Here is a 22,020-nt window from a genome sequence, read left to right on the forward strand (position 1 = left end):
AGATGACACACAAAACAGTCTTATGGACTTGCAAGGGTAATATGAGGATTAAGCTAGGCAGAGTAAATACACCTCTAGAGTACACAGTTAATGCCTTTGAAATGTTTTCATTTATTTTATAATTTACAGGAGGAAATGAGCACTGAAACACCATCACAACGTTATCTGCTTTAGCAAAGCAACCATTTAGTTCTACTGAAAGATGACCTGACGTTTGTCCCTATACAGAGCACACACAGCAGTTGAACGTCTTCTGCAGAAAGGAGATTCATAACACAACACCTTAACCCAGCCCTGAAGCACTAATGTACTTCACTAAAAAAAAAAACTATTGATAATTGTTGTTCCCAGCATCTCTAAACATAATATGCTAGTGTAGTGCAAACGTATCATTTAGTTTATGAATAAATGTAATTTTGAAGATACTTTACACATGAAGGCTGGAGACTTCTGTTCTCCCATCTGTCCAAGCCAACTAATGCTTTCTCACATTTCATGCAGAGACTCATCTAGCCTTACTGAGGGAATTCCTGAAAGGACTACAACATTTCAGCCAGAGCTCCCAAATCAAAGTACGAAACACAGGAAAACTCAGCCTTCAATACATCAAACAACTAGTCCATAACCTAAACTAAATTAAAAAGGAAGTGATTAAAAATTACAGAAAGCCCAAATGTCCGTACATGCGATCTCTGTGACCGCTGTGATTTGCTTTGTCCCCAAACTGTGAACTAATTTTTACAGATGTATTTCTCCATGGAAGCCTTCGTGCATATTTCGTATCACTTATGGTATTTAAGAGTGAGACATTGACTACATTAGGTGTCTCAGGACAACGAGCACCAACCTGGATGTCACATACAGAGGCAAATCCAAAACACCAGGCACCAAAGTGACTTCTAGGAATGAGGAAGCAAAAGGATTTCTTAATAGAGAATAAAAGCACTTGAAAGAAGCTGATTTCAAATTATTTCTATGCTACTTATATTCAACAACAAGTGGATAGGAAAACATATTTTCAGCTGAAAGTACAGGTCACTTATGAACCACTTTAACAAAGCTTTACCCCAAATACTCTATACTTGCAGATGTTTAAAACAGGATGCATCCCACCACAGGCAGCAGTTGTACAGAGTTAAGAGTTGCATTACAGCTGGGTGAAGGGAAAGCTGATGCAGATGTGCAAATTAGCACAGTGAGTGTTAATTGAACAAATATTGTATGTAGGAAGCTGAAGGCATGTGTTACTGTGCATGAGTGATGAGTTTTAATGGTGAGCTCTATAAATCAAAATCAGACTAAGCTTTGTTTACTTATTCTCTGTTTAGAAGGAATATAAAAAAGTCTATTCAGTACAGAGATGCCTCCTAATATCTTGCAATAACACAACTGCAAGTATAATAACTAAAACCAGTGAGTATACAAATACAGTTATTGATTCCAAACAGTAACATTATTCCTTCCTATGATCCTCCACTTTATTTTGTTTCATTAAAAAAAAAGGGGGGGGGGGGAATAATTCCAGTTCTAAACCAGAGCTGTACCATTCTCTATTTCTACATAGTTAATCTGTGTCTAATTTTCCATATGATTATTAGATCACTTCCTCTGCAATGTGATACATATGCTCTCTATGGTCCCAGTCACTATTTGTAGCTCTGCATCTGAAACAAGCAAAATCTCTTTGAAGTTCCCTGGATGAATTCCTGGGTCTGCTGAAGTTAATAGCAAAGTTCTCACAGACATCAATGTGGCCCTGCATTTCTTCATATTAGGAAACTTAAATAATGCAAAATATGAATAAAAATGGGAAGCTCCAGTGAAGACCAAAATACAGTGCTACAGTCTGACTCATATTCCCTGTCTTGAAGATAAAAGGCTGAGGAGCAGCTGGGGAGAGTGAAGAAACTACAGGGGGAAGTAGAGAACACAAAGTCTCAAGTGAATGGGTTTGTGCATCTTAAACCTTGGTGCTATTCACTCTCAAGTCAATGCTACTAATAAGAACCCAAAGCATGCATTTTGTTTAATATAACCCACAGTATTTCCACTGCATGCTGTCTTTGAAGTCTGAAGTGTTTAAAATTCTAAAAGCTAAAAAGGGCCAATTATTGCATTTATGAAAACTATTCAATTACTGTATTAGTAAGGAGGAAAAAAACAGAAAAGCTTTTCTGTGATGACCAGTAATCATACGCTGCCTTCAACCACAGCCACTCCTTTCTCTAAAATATGAACTATTTGTTTCTGAGAATGTTTTTTAGCCTGTATGAACAGAGTTAACAGTTTGACTTGTTCTGCAAGCTGCTTTTAATTGCTTAACGTGAAAAAAGTGATAATTAAATTAACATGCAGATCTCCAAACCCTGTTGACAGTGTCAGTAACAGGAACATCACATTAAAGTACACTTTCACAGCATAAACAATGAACAAACCCTTGGAAATGGGCCATGTGGATACTAGCAGTAAAAGCAGACAAAATATTGTTAATACAAGATAAATTGCCATAGCAAAATGGCAATTATCACTCACTTCAATGATTAGTTTCAGAGCCATGTAGAGATGGTAAAAATAACACACAATGTCCACAAACCAATAACATAGTAAATGCGCTCTCCTGTAGAATGATGCCAAAATGAGTATTTAAAAAATATATATATTTAATTTTATTATTTTGGTAGTGATTGTTCTGTGTATATCATCTAGATTAATGTCATTTTATTTACATTTGCTAGAGACAGAACTGAGGGAGCTTACATCGCCTTCAGCCACCCAACACTGTGCAGCACCATTCGACAATCCTTGTTCTTTCCTACAGAATTCCAGAGAAAACAGTATTTCTGGAAGTTTGCAGGACACCATTCAGTCATTCTGCTTTTCATTTGCCTTCCAGAGGTGGATTTGGGGTATGAGCATTTGCACAGGTGGATTGCTGGCTCTTTCACAAAGTTTTTTTTCCTCAGGCTATTTACCTTTCAGCCCCCTCAGCTTTTCCATGGTGCAGTTCAAGCTGTACTGGGTAAGTTCAAAGCACAAATCCTATCATTTGCAAAGAGCATCTGTGCACTAGATTCCTACACACACCTTCAAAACTTTTGATTTTGTCTTTAACTTCATTACCTTTTGGAAGTAGGCTAAGCTAAGGAAACCCACGTCCTAGCTGCCTCTTCTCCAGGCTCCGAATCACTGGATAATCCACAAGACATATCCTGAAGGACAGACCCTGTCATGCTTCTGGTTTGAAACAAAGGCTGAATTCTTACACCCACAGAACGACACAAGTTTCTATTAGGAGCTATTTCAGACCTGATCTTGAAGACTGACCAGGATTTCATCTCCCTCAGGGGCCTGGGCAGCCAGCCCCCAGCATGGAGTCCTGGGGACGGCTGGAGATGCAGGTGGAACTCAAGGGGACGCGCCCTGCTGGCGCTGTACCAAGAGGGTATTCCAAAAATAGGGCGCTGCCCTGGCCAGGGGAGGATCTGGTTACAGCACAGGGAGGGTATTACTAGCACACAGGCCATCAGCTACGATTTGTCACTACCAAATGATACTTAGGGCCAAGCCTTCAGAAACGTTTAAGACCACCCCTTGGTTTTGGGCCAGAAGGTTTAACCCCCAAATTCATCGCTACCACAAAACCCGTGGTGCAAACAGAATGGCTGGCAAAACGGCATTTGCAAACGACGTGCACGCAGATCAAATAAATGCTTTCATTTACAACCACACTTGACTGTAAGCGCAGAAACATTACCCACTGATTTCTATTTTATACTTCAATCGCCATCCCAGTGGAAGCAGTATTTCCTGTAGAAGAAATTTCATTTGAAACTTGCTCTTTTTGGTGGCAGCTAAAACAAAAAGCAAGGTGAGGCCAGTGACAATACTCATACTGCTCTTCTGAAGCCAAGAGCCTCTTCCACGCTATCCCCTCAGCAAATATATACAAATGCAGTAAATGTCTATAATATTTTATGAATATGTACATATACTGTATATAATTATATATGTATCTATATAGTTTACATATATAGTCTCAGACAAACTATATAACTATATATAGTTTCAGACAAGCTCAGCTAACGGGAATTTGATTGCTTTTCCAAACGCTGACATTGGACATGAATTTTAGCTCAGTTTTATCAGTCAGGATTTAAGCTTTCTAACTTGCCTCGCCTGGAGGACTGTAAGCTCTGCCAGTTTCCAGGCACGTATTCTGTCTGCCTTGATCCTGCGTATGCTAAATGCCAGCAGTCACCTTGCATGCAGTATTGTTATGGCCCAAGCTACACATTTCTCTGCTGGGGAGAACATTTTTGAAAACTACAATCAATGGCCTTTATTCAAGCTTTTTCTCACACTTATTAGCCCATACTAATCGATTTCTTATTTGAGATATAAGTATACTAGTACAAAGTTGCGAAAACGTGCTTCTAAATGTGCCAAGCCCAGATTGCGGTGCCTCCAGACTTTCAAGTCCCAGGCAGCCGTGCATTGAGCTGTAAATGGCACGTGTGTAACACCTCTCAGCTGACTGGCGTGTCAGCAGAAAACCAAAAGGTGGTTTCAGCGCTGTTGGAAATCCAGAGCCTTGGAGGCTCCGGGACATTGCTGACAGTGCTTACAGCCTCAGGGAGATGAGAAAAGATCCCAGCCATTTCAGCCTTTCCTTTCACTCTGTGGTCCTTCTCTTCTCATTTGTACTGAGGCCACATTTACACTTTGTGTTTGCAGCCAGAATATTAAATACTATTAAGATCCAAATAGGAGAGCTTTCCCTGAAGTCTTTTCCCTGAAGTGTTTCAACAATAAGAACAAACTATAACCTCTCCAAGTCTAACAGTGCAGATTCCGTTCCCAGACATATTAAACACATATCTTCAAGACTTCAAATTGTTAGAAGCTTAATCTAATAATTGCAATGAAACTATTATTCTACTATTAGAGAAACATCTGTCAACTGTATTTAGAGTTTTTAAAAAACCTAAGAGTGAACGAGATGCTATGCTTTGTGTTCAGACAATGCCCAGTAGATTATGTTTGTGTCCTACAAATCCTGCCATTATAAAGTACAAAGCACAGCATTTACATTTTATCACTCTTATAAAACATTCAACAAGATTTTCTTTCAAAAATAACACTTTTGGGGTATTGGAGTAAAAAAAAAAAAAAAAAAAGGACACCTTAGCTGACATCATAGCACTACCTAAATAAAACAGATACCAAGGCTCATGTTAACATGATAAACATTTGAAACACAGAATTTGATTATTTCAGGGTGTCTTAAAAGGTTTTCTGAAAAGTGAGACATAAAATAAAAGAAATAAAAATGTAAAATAACCCACTCTTCTGCTATAAATCATTGAACTCCTTTTCCCAAATCCATTAATAAAAACAGTGATTGTATTTCATGTTACAGTTATCTACAAAAGACCATTCTTAATTGCTCTTAAGGCATCATGTTTTATTTTAGCCAGGTTCACATTTTATTATAGAAGACTAATGGGGCATAGACTCCCAGTAGAACTTATTTTAAACCTTGGACCAGTCAACTATAAAAAGGGTATAAAAATAGTTATAGAGGCAAAATAAAAATTAAAAACTATAGCTAAGCTTTCAGATTTACAGGTGTAATAAAATGTGTCATAAACTTTTGCTTTCATTCCAAAGCTTTGTCGTAAGAACATGCAGAATCTTTCTCCTTTTGGAAAGCGTATGCTCGAATGTTCAATTTCCCTCTGTTTTCATTTTTAGTTTATAGTCTTGCTTCGGTACATGTAATTTCTTAAAATTTATTGCTATTTCATTGAATACCCTTGCTGATCAGAAAGCAAAAGTGATAAGACAGAACCATTACAGGATAATAATAATAAGTTAATGGCATTTCCAGTTAATGAGGTAATAACAAGAGGCCTTCGGGCTTTCTGCTTCAAAGTTTGGTTAAATAAACTACTTTTGTTATTATCTTACTAACCAGAACCCTCAGGTTGTCACTGTCCTAATAATAACTCTAAGACCTACTAGATTCATTTATCAAATTAGTTAAAGCATCAAATAATAAGTGAGAGCTAAGAACTTATAAAACCTCTCCATATCAGACAGATGACCTCCTCCACAGGTCTACCAAATGCTAAGTTAGTGCTGATTGAAGACAAGAGGCATTGCTAGGCTGTTTGCAGCAAGACCTTTGAGAAAGAAAAGACTGAAAAAGCCTTATCCTTTGAACAGTAAGAACAACCCTGGGCTTGTGGGGGCTGTCTTTCTTTGTATTTCATATTTTTTAATCTACTCTTGCAGTTTCTGAGGTCCGTAATTCATTCCAAAGGTGGTTTGGTTTAGTGGTAAAGCCATCTATTCAAATAGCTAGCATGGTTTGCATGCCAAAGAGCTGCAGAAATAACACCACCTCCTACCATGGCAGCAACAAATAAGGGACAAAGGAAGAGTCACCAGAGGAAGCTTCCCTACAAGATCAGCTCTACTTGAATTTTTGGATCCACCTGGTTGTAGAGGCACAGGGACTCCACTGAAAGTGTCCTGCTGCCAAGGCGCACGGTCACCCACTTGTTTTTGCTGAAATCTAACAAAGTGTGGATGTAGCCAGTGGAAGCACAATCGCTTTTTCACAGAGTGGTCTAGTTCCAGACTACCCCATTTATGTACTATTTCGGCAGGTTGCATTCTGCTAACGATGACATTTTGCCAGGCTAAAGGCGCTATGCCGAGCTGTGTCACGTGAACTGCCTGTAGTTTCTCTCACCTGTTCTGGTCCATTGCTGGCTGTAGCAGGATTAACAATAGCAAATTATTCACGTGGAAGTATTCTTCCTTCTTAGGTGAAGGATGACTCCTACACAGACAATATGGCTTCACTATGCACTTACGCAAAGTGACGTGTACAGAGAGATAAATGCAACAGCTATCTACTACTGCAAGGTATCAGCAGCTAACAGGGTTGTTTCTGTTTCTCCATCATACTCTCCTGCCACAAACACTTAAACAGAAGAATCTTGAACTGGCTCAGGTTTGTTCCCAGCAGGCATACTTGTAAAGATAAAAAGAATAAGATTTTTTCCCCCTGCGTGCTCACTGTTTTGGTGTTATTAACGAGAGGGCTAAGGAAGGAATGGAATGCTTAGCCCGGCACCACCGTCTGATCTCGCGGAAAAAGAAAATAAGAGCAGTCAAGCAAAGTAACTATGTTCCTATTTCTGGGCCTAAATTTCCATGCCAGGTTGTCTTTTAATGTCTGGTTCTCAAAGTTTTCCTACTCTTAATCCTTCTTGCTAAAAAATTTGTTTTGTTTTCTCATCCTGCAGCTTCTGGCAGCAAGTGGTATGTAAATGCTCAGTAGCCCATCTGAACCCTGTTTCAGAACAAAACAACTTCAGTTTCTAAGTGTCTGAATTACTTTAACTAAATCTGAGGATTTACCTATTGAAGCTTGAGCTGCTCCCTTTCAACTCTGAATGAAGGAAGAATTATGAGACTGGAGTTATTCAATGAGAGCTATCTGTCCTGGCACTTAATCAAAGGGATTAGGATTTGGAAAGAAAAGCCTACAGGTGATCCTCCAGGAAGCATACCAAGCAGTTATCAAAAACATACAAGTTCAAAGCAGCTCAATTTTCATATGTTAAAAGTATTTGGATGAAGCCTCAGGCTTGTTTCTAGGTAAAGAATTGTGTTAAAGCTGTTTGTACTTGCATACTTAGTAGACAAGGGAATGAAATAGCATGTGGTGAAGCAGTACTAGGTCCATCTAACCCTGATGTAACACAATAAATCAATCTTGTTCTGTTAGTGAAACATGATCTGATACTGAGTCCAGGTTTCACTGTGCTTTCCGCACTCCGGCAGTCATAACAGACACTCTTCAGCAAAGAGAGCTGCCATAACACAAACGGAAAGATGTTACATGCTACCTCAAATGCTTTAGTAATTATTAATCAAGGCAGGCACTTTCTCCCCCTCCACACGCACTGGATTTTGAATTTAAAATATATTCAGCAGCTTTAGCTTGTACCAGAATTTTTGCAGTATTAAAACCAGTAATAAACTGAGATCTGTCCTAGCCGTTGAGAGGCGTCAATAATCAAAGTTAATGGTGAATTCAGCTACAAAGAGTTAACTTACCACAAGCCTTCCATCAGCCTGCCATGTAAGGGCAGGTAAGGGACAAGGAACAGCACGTGCCATTGCCTTGCCTGGAGAGGAAGGGACACTTGAGGAGCAGGGCTGGACCAGCTGTGGATCCAAGACAAAGTCCTTAAGCACTACAAGCCTCACCAATACATCTCTGAGCTGGCTTTCTTTGCCAACCCATTATATTTTGCATGCAATGAATGCAGATAAGGCTGTCTAGAAGGAGACAACAGAAAGAATCGACTGTACATAGTATGTTCCTACCTAAAGTCACCATAAATCATGCAGCCAGTTGCCACGGAAGGGAACACTGAATCACTCTGCAAAGCCTACCCTCACGGCCTGGGAGCAGCACACGAGGTGCAGAAAGGTGGGGAGGTGTCCTTGGCACCAGCTCCTAGAAACTGAGACACTTCGAGTACAGAGCACACGGCTTTGGGCCACACAGCTAAAACTATAGAGTTAAATATGTGTGCGTGTATACACATATACACACATATATATACATATATATGCTCAGGAGTTTAAATATGTATTTATACATCTGTCTCTGTACTTATACGTCCATACATGTCTCTATATATCATATTAGCTCAAGGGCAAGTACTCCACAGCCCAGTCCACAGCAAAAGAGAATGGCACTTATCTCCCAAAAGGAGGAAAAAAAATATATTTCAACAGAGAAAGGAGAGGAAAAATACAAATGTTCCAAGCCTCAGCTTTCAACCTTTGCTGAATAATACTTAGAGAAAAAATTGTGTTTCTTCTTTCCCCGTTGTTAATATTATCATCCTATATACATATCACACACATAACCATCAACCAATCTCTTCATTAATTCTGGGGAAGTGGCGGTGGGAAAATAAATAGATCTGCACCCATCAGTTTCTTTGGCAAAGTAATGAAGAAAATTGAAAGTACATTATGCAGCAAAGTTATCAGGACCAGCTCATTTAAGACAAAAGCAAAAGATAAATTCTGTGAAATGACAACCCTGGAATAAAAGCACAGTACTTGTGAAAAAAGACTTTAAGATGTTTAAAATCGTATGCTTACATAAATATTAGTAATTTGTCAATATTTGCAAACATATTTAATATATTTTTTTAAAGTTCAAGACTGGGATTATGGATTTTAATGATTATGTCCCAGTCTTAGTTAATTTAAACAAATGTAAGACAACAAAAAGAATTATGGATTTTGACCAAATTGTTTTGAGGGGATCATTAAGGCTCCCTCAGAACAACGAAGTTACACAGTGCTAAACTACAAGCTTTATAACAAATGTAACCTGTATCAGAGCTAACAGGTGTGGCTGAGAAGCAATACTGCAATACTGATCCTCTGTGGCTTCCATCATCTTTACATTAAAAATGACTGGCTTGAATATTACTCTGAGACAATCTCGAAGTCCTTATTTGTACCTAATTCACCCTTCAAAGCAGCAAGATTTAGCCCTAAAGTATCTAATAATGAGGAACTGGAATAGATTTAAATTTATCCTCTGACTCTGGAGCTGTACAATGTCTCTGTATAGTCCCACCTGCCTGTAGAATCAGGCCCGTCAACATCCACAGGAAAGAAACAAGAAAAAACGTGTAAATTCCTTCACAATTACTTTCTAAAAAAGTAAATGGAACTAAAATATGTATTGGAACAATCTCATTGACACAGGTTTCAAGGCATTACTTTCCATCAAAAATGTGTGTTGTGCTGCAGAATAAACATATTCATGCTCAGTATTTTTAGTTTACTGATCAACAAATTGGCTGTTACAAAAAAAACTGAAGTCTTAAGACACTAGTCATCTTTAGGGAGTTGCCAGGTACCCTAGCTTCTTTATATATTTCCCTTATGACTCATCTCAACAAGTATGACCAGTATCAACAGGCACTGCTCGCAACCCTGATATTGTGCTAGGCACCATATAAGCAACGAGCAGGAATCAGCCGTGAAGAGCCTACAGTCAGAGAAGGAAAGAACAAATAAGGCACGAGAAATTCTCTTACAATTACAGTGGTACACAGACATCAAGCACCTATACGAAGACGCAGGGAGCTGGAATTGAATCCATGTCTTTTATCTCTCTTTCCAGAGCATAAAAACCTACCAAGCTCAGTGATAGCTGAGGGCACTCAGCACCTTGTAAGATCAGTCCAGCAGGAAGTTCATCTTCATAATAAAGCTATTGAAAGCCAAATATCACTTTCATTCGTAACAGTGTGAACCCACAAAGATGCTTTATTTCTGTGGAGACCTTTAGAGTGGGATTTGGCTCCAAGAAGACTGAGTTACATAAATGGATGAGTTTGGTAAAGAATTTTAACTAACTTCAACAGAGTGCCGTTGGATTTACACCAGTGTAACACTGTACGTGTCCTTGTACGACTAAAATAAAGGGCTGTATCAGTTAGCTTCCCATGCTGTCTCCCGTAAAAATAGAAAGGGCTGTTACCATCACAACATAAACACTGGAATACATCTTGTGTACACTATTAAATAAAAAGATGTATTGCATGATTGCTACAATTTTATTCTTATGTCTTTTTGCCAAAAAGAAAATATGGCTTTAATATAAGTTTACATCTGCGTGGTATTACATGCATGTAAAACAGATGTAACCTAATTACATTTTCATTTAAATTGCTAAATAGCTACTTAAGTAAAAAGCTAAAATAACATACAAACAACAGTTACTATAATAACAAGTGTACTTAGAATTAAATGAAAGGGATCAAAGCTACAGCATACAAAATTTGAGCTGGTCTTTGAAAAAGATACAGTGACATAACAGCGCTGTATTGATTTACTCTGTAATGTAATGTCTCTGCAAACTCAGCCAGAAGACACTTCTCAGTTTAGCAGAGACATATGGGGGAAAACCCAGAGTTTATACAAAGACTTTGGGTCTCAAGATTAGACATACCCTACTGGAGATTATGTAGCCAAATCCCAAATTGGAAATTAGAATACCCATGCAATACAATCAACTTGATTATAGTTTTAGGCAGACCTGTCTGAACTGGCTGGACTCAGAACTCATGTCATAACAGTGCAATCAGAGTCTGCCTTTTTATTTTTAGTAGAGACTGCAGTCTTAAAAAGAGATACTGTATTATTTCTATCTCTCCCTATGCAAACATGTTCACTACAGCTAAGTTTGGGGGACTAATCAAAATATAGTGAGTACAGTGGAAAGACTAGAAATCAGCTCTCTTGGGTCTTCAAGAACTTAAAATATATTTAATTTTCATTCAAATGTTTTTAACAGAAAGGGCTAAAATATCAAAGCCTGAACACAAACACAAAACTATTAATTGCATTGATAAAGCATATTTAAGTGTATGCAGATAGTCAGGAACAAGACGTACAAATGCAGGATTCTGTATTCCCAGTATCACCCTCAGTAACTTAAGGAGTAACCTCCAACTTTGAGGTTGGACTCGATGATCTTGAGGTCTCTTCCAACCTAGAAAATTCTGTGATTCTGTGATTCTGTGATTAAGACACCGGTTACAATGTATGAATTTATTTCCATTACATGCAAATAGTATGCACAGAACCTCTATTACAACTTTAAGGAAGCAATCGTACATTTTTATCTGCCAAGAATCCTAGCTTTTAATTACCTTATCTGTTCACTCGGTACTTGATAGAGCTCACCTTCTGCATACTTGTCTTTCCAAGCCATTTGTGCAGGCTTTTATAGGTGGGCAGAAGGCACTGAAATTTATCTTTACTGCCATGAAGCAGCTAATATATTAGGTTTTGCATGTACATTTACACTTTGCTAGACTATTCTTTGTATCCAATTACATTTCTATTCACTTGTTAGGTTGCATGTGACTGATGAAGGTTCAACAAGCTGATGAGCAGAAGTTTGTACAAGAATGCAAAAGCATGTCGATATTTTATATCAAATAAACAGTTGAGGATATTATTGAATATTTTTTTTAAGAATAATGCCGATATAAACATTGTATAGACTGCTGCCTTCAGTACCTGTAGGCTGCTAATTACCATTTGACTTGAATTAAATATTGTCCTCTTTAGAAATGCACTGAGGAAGGAATGGTGTGCACTTGTTGCTTTGCTAAAAAATGAAAAGCCAATGATATTTACACATTGCACTCACTATGAAGTGAACCCAAACAGGACCGAGGTAGCAGCTTTTTGGAACCAAGAAAACAATTGAAATGTGAATCACTTTCACATCGTCTGAGGTCTTAATTTTCTTTATTAGTCTTTTAGATAATTACTTATAAAACATACAAATTTATTATTCTGCTTTCCCCTAATCTGGCTGAAACTAACAAGTCCCCTTTACAAAGTTTAAGAGGGAAATTCACCCACCAGGGTTTTTTTTGCATTTTACAGTTTGCTTTGTGTGTGTGTGTGTGTATATATATATATATATATATATATATATATAACATCTATAAAGTTATTATTTGCAAGGAGGCTACTCCATGATAAACTGTTTCTCATCTTCTCATTGTGCGTCTTAGAATTTAAATCCTGGATTAGAGCAAATTCTAAGGAATAGCACAGCTCAAAGCATGTTTAATCTATCAGCAGTTCTGAAGGCAGGAGAACAAGTTGAGTGAAGAGTACAAGCTATTTATTTAACCTTCCCATTTATACAAATCCATGTGTCATTTACAGCAGAAACCTGGAAATTGGTAAAGTGATCGGAGACAGATCTGAAACAAGTCCAGCTCCCAACCAGGTCACCAGAAATTGAGATTACTCAACATTTAGCTACAGGTACTCAGTATACATCAAGCCTGAGTACTGGACACAGGTGAAATTCTCATTTAGGGTCCTCCAAAATCTGTATACCTTCTTCTGTGTCTCATTAATGATCTGCATTCCTCTTGCTTCTTTGCATCTAGACATCACTACCAGGAAATAACTATGTACAGAAAATTAACGCATAGTATACACTTTAATTCTGTATAAAAATCAATGGTCTTCTAAACAAAAGCTGAAAACAGAACATATTCTGCTCTTAAAGCACAAACCAATATGGGGGAATATGCAAAGTCAGGAAGTAGATCCAAGTTCTCTTTGTTGCCATTATAAACAAGAAGGGAATAGGATTACCTGCAAGTGCTATCGTTCTCATTAGTCTATCTTAAAAAGGCCCTACACATACGATCACCAACATTAGGTGCATGAAGGTTTTGAAACAAGGGTTTGCTATCCTCTGGCATCCTTTATGCTACCTAGAACAAGCAGGGATCTGAGCTGATGATAGCAGGCTTCTGAGATTGCAGAAATTCCTGGCTTCCAATACATCACGTTGCACACCTCTTTCTTTTGTGCACTTAGGCTAAATACATAAAGATTGAAGTATACTCTTCAACATTTTGGTATTAGACATGGATCAACTAGAAAAAAAGATACATTTATCTTGCTGAAGCATTACTATTTTGTTGCTCATTTTAAAGAAATTATCGTCATTAAAAGAAACATGAATTAACTTGCCAGGCAGATGTTATTCTGGTGTCTCTTCTGTGAGGTCCGGATGGAATAAATCATCTCTCTAAAAATTTCCATTTTCTCTTAAGACCGAAAGCCTTATATATTACTATTTATAGAAATCTTATGATCTTTTGAAATAAAAAAAAACAACTTTTTTCTCCCCCCATTAGACAAAAAGCAACAGTAGCTACTTTTTCATGAAAGGTTCAGTGTATGCAGTACTATGCATTAGAACGCTGACACTTCTAAAGGAAGAACCAGCCTCTGACCCTATTTTGATGTGCCAACATAATGTTAGTGCTTGCATTTTAAAATATTTATTTCCTTCATAGATATTTTATGTGTAGATCTCAGTCCCTATGCAGTAAATATTCTTATTTTCACATTAGCAGAAGCCAGGACTAACATGATGCTCTAATATGAAAGACCTTCCTTCTTGGAAATCAGATTGTTTTCTGTCTTAAGCTCAGAATCAAAGGCATAAAATCATGTGTGCATTTGGTGATGGACAGACGCAAAATCTTAAACATGCAAATGCTTCACTGAGATGCTGAATAAGAACTTTTTTTTTTTTTAATGGGGGAAATATAATTTGTTTTGAATGCTTATAGTTTTTAAACTCTGAGATAATTTATATCACTTTCCAGCGTAACTCGATTTTTTATGTATATTAAAACAAAACTCTGTAGTTTTGTTTTCCTTTTTTTTTTTTTTTTTAAGTATAGACAACTACTAACAGAAAGTCAAGAAACTGACCTAGTGAAGTCCTATCCCTTCCCCCATTATCAAGTAATCACATTTTCAGATGAGAGCCTCTCCCTCAAACCACTAAGTACATTTCTGAATGCTGCCAGCCCTGAAGCCAAGAGTTCTGCCCAAAGTCTGCTAACCACCAGCTGGTAAGTGGCATCACAGTGGAGCTGCCATTTTTTATGTAATACTTTGTGCACAATTAAAATCAATACTATCTGACAGGATGAATCTTTACCAAGAAAAACACTGTCTTCTGGCAAAAACTGCTTTTCATAACACAAGTCAAGTTTACCCCCAAGAAACGTACACACTTTTGTTCCTTAATGGTCAATATATTCCAGTAGCATGTCCTTTTGATCATACTTTGTGTCAGCTAACTACTAACCTTGTCCTTCACACCTTTTCTTTTCCTTTTTTTCTTCTCTTTCCTCTCACTCTCTATTGGCAAAGCTCCCCCAAAACACTGACGTTTATTATCAAAATAAATAAATAAAGAACTTTAGATCTTCTTCAACCACCACTTCAACTTTTATTTTTCCTACTTCCACTGAATGCCAGTTTAAAACTACTGACTTAAGTTCCAGAAGACTACTTCAGAATACATGACGAACATACAGGAACATACAAACTGTTTAGCAATTTATTTGGGAGTGAACATAAGCAATTATGAGCTGATCAGATTGTTTCCAAGAAAATTAAGAAATTTGTCTCCTTTCTCTGTGAAATGTAATATTGTAAGACATATTCTTCCACTTGTTCATAAGTCAGTGATGTTCCTCACTTCTGTCTCTCATCCTTGCCACATATTGTATTTTACCTTAACATCATACAAGTCAGTATTAAGTTACTAGTTTAAGTAACTTCCTACTGAACTTTTAGGAACTTATCATACACATCTATATGTTATATTTATATAAAATGGCTACACCCAAGATAACACACTTCCAGAGAAATACCCAACTCAGATAAAGGAATACATAAAAGCACAATCTTTATGAATTTTCCTCTAGAGGATGCGAAAAATATCAAACTTAACTTTACCTGTTTTCATTTGGGCTTTTGGAACCTGGGGAGATGGAAAAGTGTTCCCAGGAATTGTTTCTTTGCTTGACTTGCTTGTTCCATCAAATAGGCAGTTACTTTTTTTTCCCCACATGTGCATAATGGAGAAGATTATCAATTCCCAGCTTTGCAGCAAAACAAATTTAGAACTCGTTCACACACTTTTAGATTTCACTTTATACTTTCTACGTAAATCTGTTGAAACAAACCCCTGCCTAAAAGGCTAAAAGAAATGTTATTAAGTACCACGTGGAAAAAAGTCTAGCAATTTCAAAGACATAATATGGAGAGAGTAGCAGGGATAAAATGAAAGAATTAAAAAACCAGAGATCCTTCTGGGACCCTTAAAGTTTTATGAGAATAGCCTTAGTGAAAGATCTTTGAATATGTAAATGTAAATTAATTGAAGAAATTGAATCTTTACCTGCATAAATTTGTAACATTTAACAATTAAAATCTAGTTAAACATTAATGATCCAAAATTTAAAACGTGCCCCCTATTAACAGGGATAAAACCTTCTTCAGTAATCAATATTAATGAATGGAAAACGTTCAGGTAACAAAGCCTAGTGCATTACTAGCTATTGGGGAACAGGAGTTTTTGATAAAGTTTTCTATAATCACAGATGACTCCCCCTTCTGTTACGCATCTTGTGTAAAGGAAAGTCCACGAAGGATGATTTAAAGAAGGAGGACTACGAATTCTGTATGCACTCTGAAAGATCATTCATCATGAGGGATTATTACCATACACAGACTAACAGCATGGTATCAACAGATGACCAAGGAGCTCTTAAGAAGCTAAAGAATAATATTTGAAAAGAACCACTTATCACTACTTAATATATGCCTCTTGTACACGTGTCAGTGGCAAACTCACCACAGCCAAAATTGCTAGTCAGTAATCTGAAAATGAACCTCCAAAGCAATTATAAGGTGTGTTACACTGTATTCTGTAGTTGTATCCTGTATTTGAATTCATATTTTCATACAACTGTTAGCAATATCTTCTAAAATACACAGACATCTTCAGACATCTTTCTATTGAATAATATTTTTCTGTTTATATATATATATATATACAGACACATGTACATACTCTACATACTTTTTTTTTTCCCAGTGGCTTTTAAACGTTACGTATGGTCTCTTTTTACTTTCCATGTGCAATTGGTTTATTTCCCTCCTACACTTTCATACCTCAGGAGGGATGTGACCTCAACATTTTTAGTTCCAGGTAAATCCACACAAAATTAAGACTTGATCTTGAAGTACTCTTCATTCTGATACCTCTGAGAATCATTGCACTTATTAATAGATCCCTTTTCAAGCCTCGACTCCCATCCTTAGCAGTAGAGGAAGAAGATGGGTACAGAAGAAAGCAAATTCAAGCAAAGAGTAATGCAAGTCTGTTACTGATGGATTTTCCATCCTGGGAGCCAGCATGTAAACTGCAAAACCACTGTAGAATATCCAAAATCAATCTCAAACCTGGGGTCTAGCAGGGCTTCTAAACATTACCGTAGACATTACTGAACTGAAAGAAAGGTGGTTAAGATGGATATACAAACAACCCTAAATCACTCAGCATGGAGATGCTTGCCTTTTCTATCATAATTTCCATCAAGTGTATCATCAAGACTTTGAGATGACCTGAAAAAAGTGACAGTGTACCACTGAGCCAGCACTGTCTCAGGATTTATAGCGTTGCTGCACCACCAGAGGGCACACACACATGTAACTGAGAACACCTAACTGGGATGAATGAAATCGAAGTAGTTCTTTTGTCTCTCCTTAGCCTAGAGAAGGAATAATGCAAACAACCAACTCTGAAATAAAAACATGCTGGGAGTAGTATTTGGGTCTTAAAGTCATAGCAATCACTCATGTTAAGTCACTTCTACTAAATGGCATATACCAGGCGAGCCTTAGCCTTCATGTATGGTGCCCCAAATGACTGAAGATTTGGCCTAACAAAAACCAAACAAACACACCATATCGAAAAGCCTTCAAAAATCCCATGGAACTTTCTTTTACAGACCCTGTGTCCTGTCCAACATCCAGCTTGAGTTAGGCTGCCTAGCAGCAAGTTCCTCTGTAATTTTACTACATCAGTTTTCTTCTTTCTGCCTTATCTACACAAGGAAGGTGTGGGCTGGCACGTGTGATGTGATGCATTCTTTGTCAGGTCGCACAGGGATATGGGATCATTCAACACAGTGTCTGTCAGTCACTTTCCTTTTGAATAGTGTCTCTATATGCAGCAGACATTTGACCCTTACCATGCCATTAAGGACCATGTAAAATATTTTGTCTTCATATAATCATTTTCATGAAGTGATTAACTTAAAATTTAGTAACTGACCACATAAGGCAACCACAGAATCCATTTAATGTGAAATCCTCTCACTGACGACGTATCAGATATGAAACTGCTAATTACTGATACTACACTTGATCTTAGCCAAAAGGCCAAGAAGCAATTAGCCAAATAAAGCACCTATGAGCATTAGTACACCTCCATACCTTACAAATCATTAACGTTTTTAATATTTAATCCTCCCAGAAAAGCAAAGAAATGTACCGAAAGGCAATCTGCAGTTGCTAATACTTAATAATAGCTGCTAGCTTAACAATAGGCTGGCTTGGTGACAGAAATATGTTCACAGGAGAGAAGTTTTCCAGTCATTATGGAACTATTGATTTCTGACAGTCTGGCACTAAAATGAAATTACAGTCACTGTATGCAAAGAAGCTTTCTAAGTCTTAACACAAAGGTCTATATACCTCTTCAGTGGCCTATATATAAGGAGAAGTCTTGCTGGCACAGCTCCAAAAATTAACTTCTCCATAAGTTTTCTATGGTAGTCCAGCCAAAATACAACGTCGGTTTAGAAAAGATACTTGGAGTCCTTTGCATATGCACTGATCCCGTGACACCAGAACTCTGCTTAGCAGAGGCACCATAAATATCTTCCTTCTCTTCTCATGGCAGCTAAATAAACACTGATCTGACTTCAGTTCTACCTTCTATATTTAATGGTGCACACAACTGAATGAAGATAAAATTTTCTGTCTGGAGATGCTAGACATCTACTTAATTGGAAAATAATCATTACAAAAAAACACTTATGACAATTGCTACATTTCACTTCACAAAAAAACACAGGTTGTTACAACCAAAGTAGAAAGAAAAAAACATTCAACTGAGGAAGAAAACCAAACTGATTTATATGAACACAGTGATGTTTTTCTAAAGGTTAGATGCCAAAGCATGAAGAACTACACAGTTTTGGTTTCCATCCTCAAGGCTGGAATTAAGAAAGGCATAAAGGAGAGCGAACAGCATGATCAAAGATAAGGGAAGGACTTCTTCTGAAGAATGATTAAATACAGTAAGACTGCTTAGCATAAAAAAGTTATCACAGTAAGGAGACACAATGGAACTTGATAAAATCATGACTGAATGAAAAAAGTTACTAAGGGAATTACTTTTCACTATTTCCTAATATAAAAAACAAATGAGCAAGAGGAAATAGATTTTTTTTAAATACAGAATCGTTTGTAAGTATTAAAAGCCAACACAAGTCAAAAATGATTGTGTAATTTTACTGAGAAAAATACCTGTGCAGAACCATTAAATGCAAAAATATGATCTTTGCAGCACAAATTAGCCCCCAGTCACTGAAGCTGGATCAATACCCAGAGAGAGAATCACTATATGCTTCTCTTAAGCTCAGTTTCTTCTTTTGGTACCTGCTATTGCCCAGCCCTGCCCAACACTGAGCTGGGAAGGTCTTTGGTCTGAGCTGGCATAGTGCTGCTCGCCATGGGGAAGGAGAGCAGCAGAAGGGAGTTTTATAGCTACACTTCAACACCCTTTTTCCCCCCTTCATTGTTCTTACTGACAGACACGTTCTTCCTCACATTATTGTATTAAAACAACGAACAGAGACAGTATTGAAACCACAAGCGTGGATGCTACTTACAAATTATTCCTGACTTGCACGAACGTGGTGTTTGGAGTACAGGTACTTTGTATTCACGACGCACATGCACTGATAGTCGCTGAACAGGGGACCACTGGGAGCAACTCTGGGCACTAATGAGCTGCAGCCGAGGTGTAAAGATGCAGAATTGTTCCTAGGCAAATGTGTACTGTGGAAGGAAGTTTGTACAAGGAAATAGGCTGCTTTCCTGAAGGGGGAAGGAAGGCAGAGTCCCTAACTTGCAATTTTTACAGAGGAAATAATCCCAAAACAGGTGTCTGGCTCAACAAAATCTCTCCTTCTTGACCTGCTGCCTTCCCTCCTCTCTACCACAAGAAAGACTTATTTATAATAATTTATGTGTTATTCTACAGAACATTATCAGCCTTGCTGAAGCCTTTCTTAAATTACACATGCACACGCTTAAGTTATGAAACTATTCAATATACTTGCCAATAGTTACAAAAACTTTGATATGAAAAAAAAAAAGTATCAGGCAAGAAAACATGAGTTTAAAGAACCTAAAATAGCTCTCAGGCTTGTAACTGTTCATAAGAATGAATTTTTATTCAGGAAAAAAAAAAGATAAATGCCGTCCTTTTAATTATCAACATTTATCTCTGGGACAAGACCATCAGGTATATAATATAGAAGATTCTTTTAATATAGAGGACAGATGGCAACTGCACTCCTGGGACTTACTTAGACTGCCCCAGAAAAAAGAAAAAAAAAAAAAAAGACAACACTAAAAAATCCTATAATTTTAAAAGGCTTTGAGAATTCCCCAAGGACTGCAAGTCTGGATACAAGAAAGCTGGACTGCCTGGTTTGCAAAGCAAATGATAAAGCATTCAGGAATGTCCAGGAACTCTTCAGGACTGCAATGCACAAAATTAACTTGAAGAATACGCTTCCTTGCAATCTACAGTGGCAGCATCATACGCAGCAGACTTTCTTTTTCAAAACTAAATTATGTCAGAAGAATTTTTGATGATGTCACATGTAAATCCAGCATGGCAGATAAGAACGTTTGGGAAAGATGTAATTGGCTTGTTTTGCAAAATAAAAGTATTTCAGCGAAACCAAGGTAACCCTTTAAAAATAATTCTACAAAGCACTTCAACTTGTCTTAAATCACACACGCATCTCTATATGCACGTGGCATTTCATAGGCATGTTTCATACTTCACTTACAGGGTGTTAATATCATAAGCTGCGAATCAACACTTTTTTCTCGAGTGTTAATACCATTAACGTCCTGCTGGGTAAACAGCCAGAACCAAGCCAGTGTGCTCAACTGCCTCTGACAATGGTGAGCCTTCCTCCTCTTGGTCTGCAGCACGGTAAAACCATTTGCTTTTTTAAATATTAATTTTCTCATGGAAAGACCAAAAGTGTAAATAAAAGAAGAGTTTAATAGTGGTCTAGTAAAATTCAAAGAGATACTTCATGCAATAGCATTAATTAAATATTCTGCAATTGCAGAGTAATGTGATTATTACTGAGGGCTTACATGTCTGTAAAAAAAATAATAAAGGCTGGAATCTAGTTGACTAAACTGTGCTCATCTCCATTGTTGATGCTTTGGGCCACAAATGAAAATTTCCATCTCAGTTTTCTTTACATTGGCTTAAAAAGCACAAAACAATAAAATGTGTAATTTTTTTCTCAAGCCTTTAAACGTAAAGAATGAAATAACGCAAATATTTTTCCTCCCTCAATTTAGACCAAAGTTTCCAAACCGCAGTATTTTATATTACGCGATGCACCCTTTAAATAATTAAACCATTCGGCTCCATCCCTAAGTTAAAAAACATATAGAGCAAGCACAGCCATCAATACAGGATTTGCCCCTCTCTGAATTAATCCAATTATTCAAATGTCAGTTATAACTGTCAGAGAGCAGTTCCTTGGGCTGGACCAAACTGTTAAAAATTAAAACTGTTTTACCTCGTTTAGTCTCTCTGCCTTTTTAATGTAAAATCCATGGTCTTGACAAAAAGTTGTGGGATTTGACACCCAATGCAACACAACCCTATTTCTGTCATACATGCATAATTCACTTTGGAAATTTGCACTTGCTTTAAAATATTACTAAAATATACATGTAACATATGCTAATTCAGCCGCACTGCCTTGTAAGCTCCAGCCACTAGGTTATATGTAAACTTTGCCAAGTGCATACACTGTACATAAAGGGATTATAAATGAAAGAAAAGATCACTGTCCCTAGCTCTCAGTTTCCAGCCTTGGCCAAACTGACAGCCCCAAATCCCAGCAACATCTAACATGCCCTTCCTGTGGAGAAGACAGCCTGTTCTCAGAGTCTTAATTACATCCCAGCTGACTGCCCAGCGTTGCCAAAATCAGGCAACAAACGATGCACCTTCACTTGCAATATGGTCTGCTAAACAGACTCCCAGTCACACAGAAAGAAACTTTCACAACAAGGAGAAATAAAGGGACAAGCTAGCGAGGGAGGGAGAGGGCAAGCAGCAATCAAGACAAGGAAAAAACCTCTTCCCGGGCTCCTTGGGGACCGGCGAGCAGCAGCATGTAACAAACAAGGCTATCCCTCGCTCAA

The 22,020-nt window shown here is 37.5% G+C and overlaps 1 protein-coding gene and 1 non-coding gene across 4 annotated transcripts in view; both read right to left on the reverse strand.

Annotated features, from left to right (window-relative positions):
• The window catches only part of FTO (FTO alpha-ketoglutarate dependent dioxygenase), a 242,386-nt gene that overhangs the window by 86,628 nt on the left and 133,738 nt on the right, over nucleotides 1-22,020 (reverse strand). The gene's annotated exons all lie outside the window — the stretch shown is intronic.
• On the reverse strand, nucleotides 17,738-17,931 carry LOC137862193 (U2 spliceosomal RNA). Its single transcript, XR_011100081.1, has one exon. It is a non-coding gene; the product is annotated as a U2 spliceosomal RNA (small nuclear RNA).

This window comes from Anas acuta, chromosome 10, assembly GCF_963932015.1.
Source record: "Anas acuta chromosome 10, bAnaAcu1.1, whole genome shotgun sequence".
NCBI lineage: Eukaryota > Metazoa > Chordata > Aves > Anseriformes > Anatidae > Anas > Anas acuta.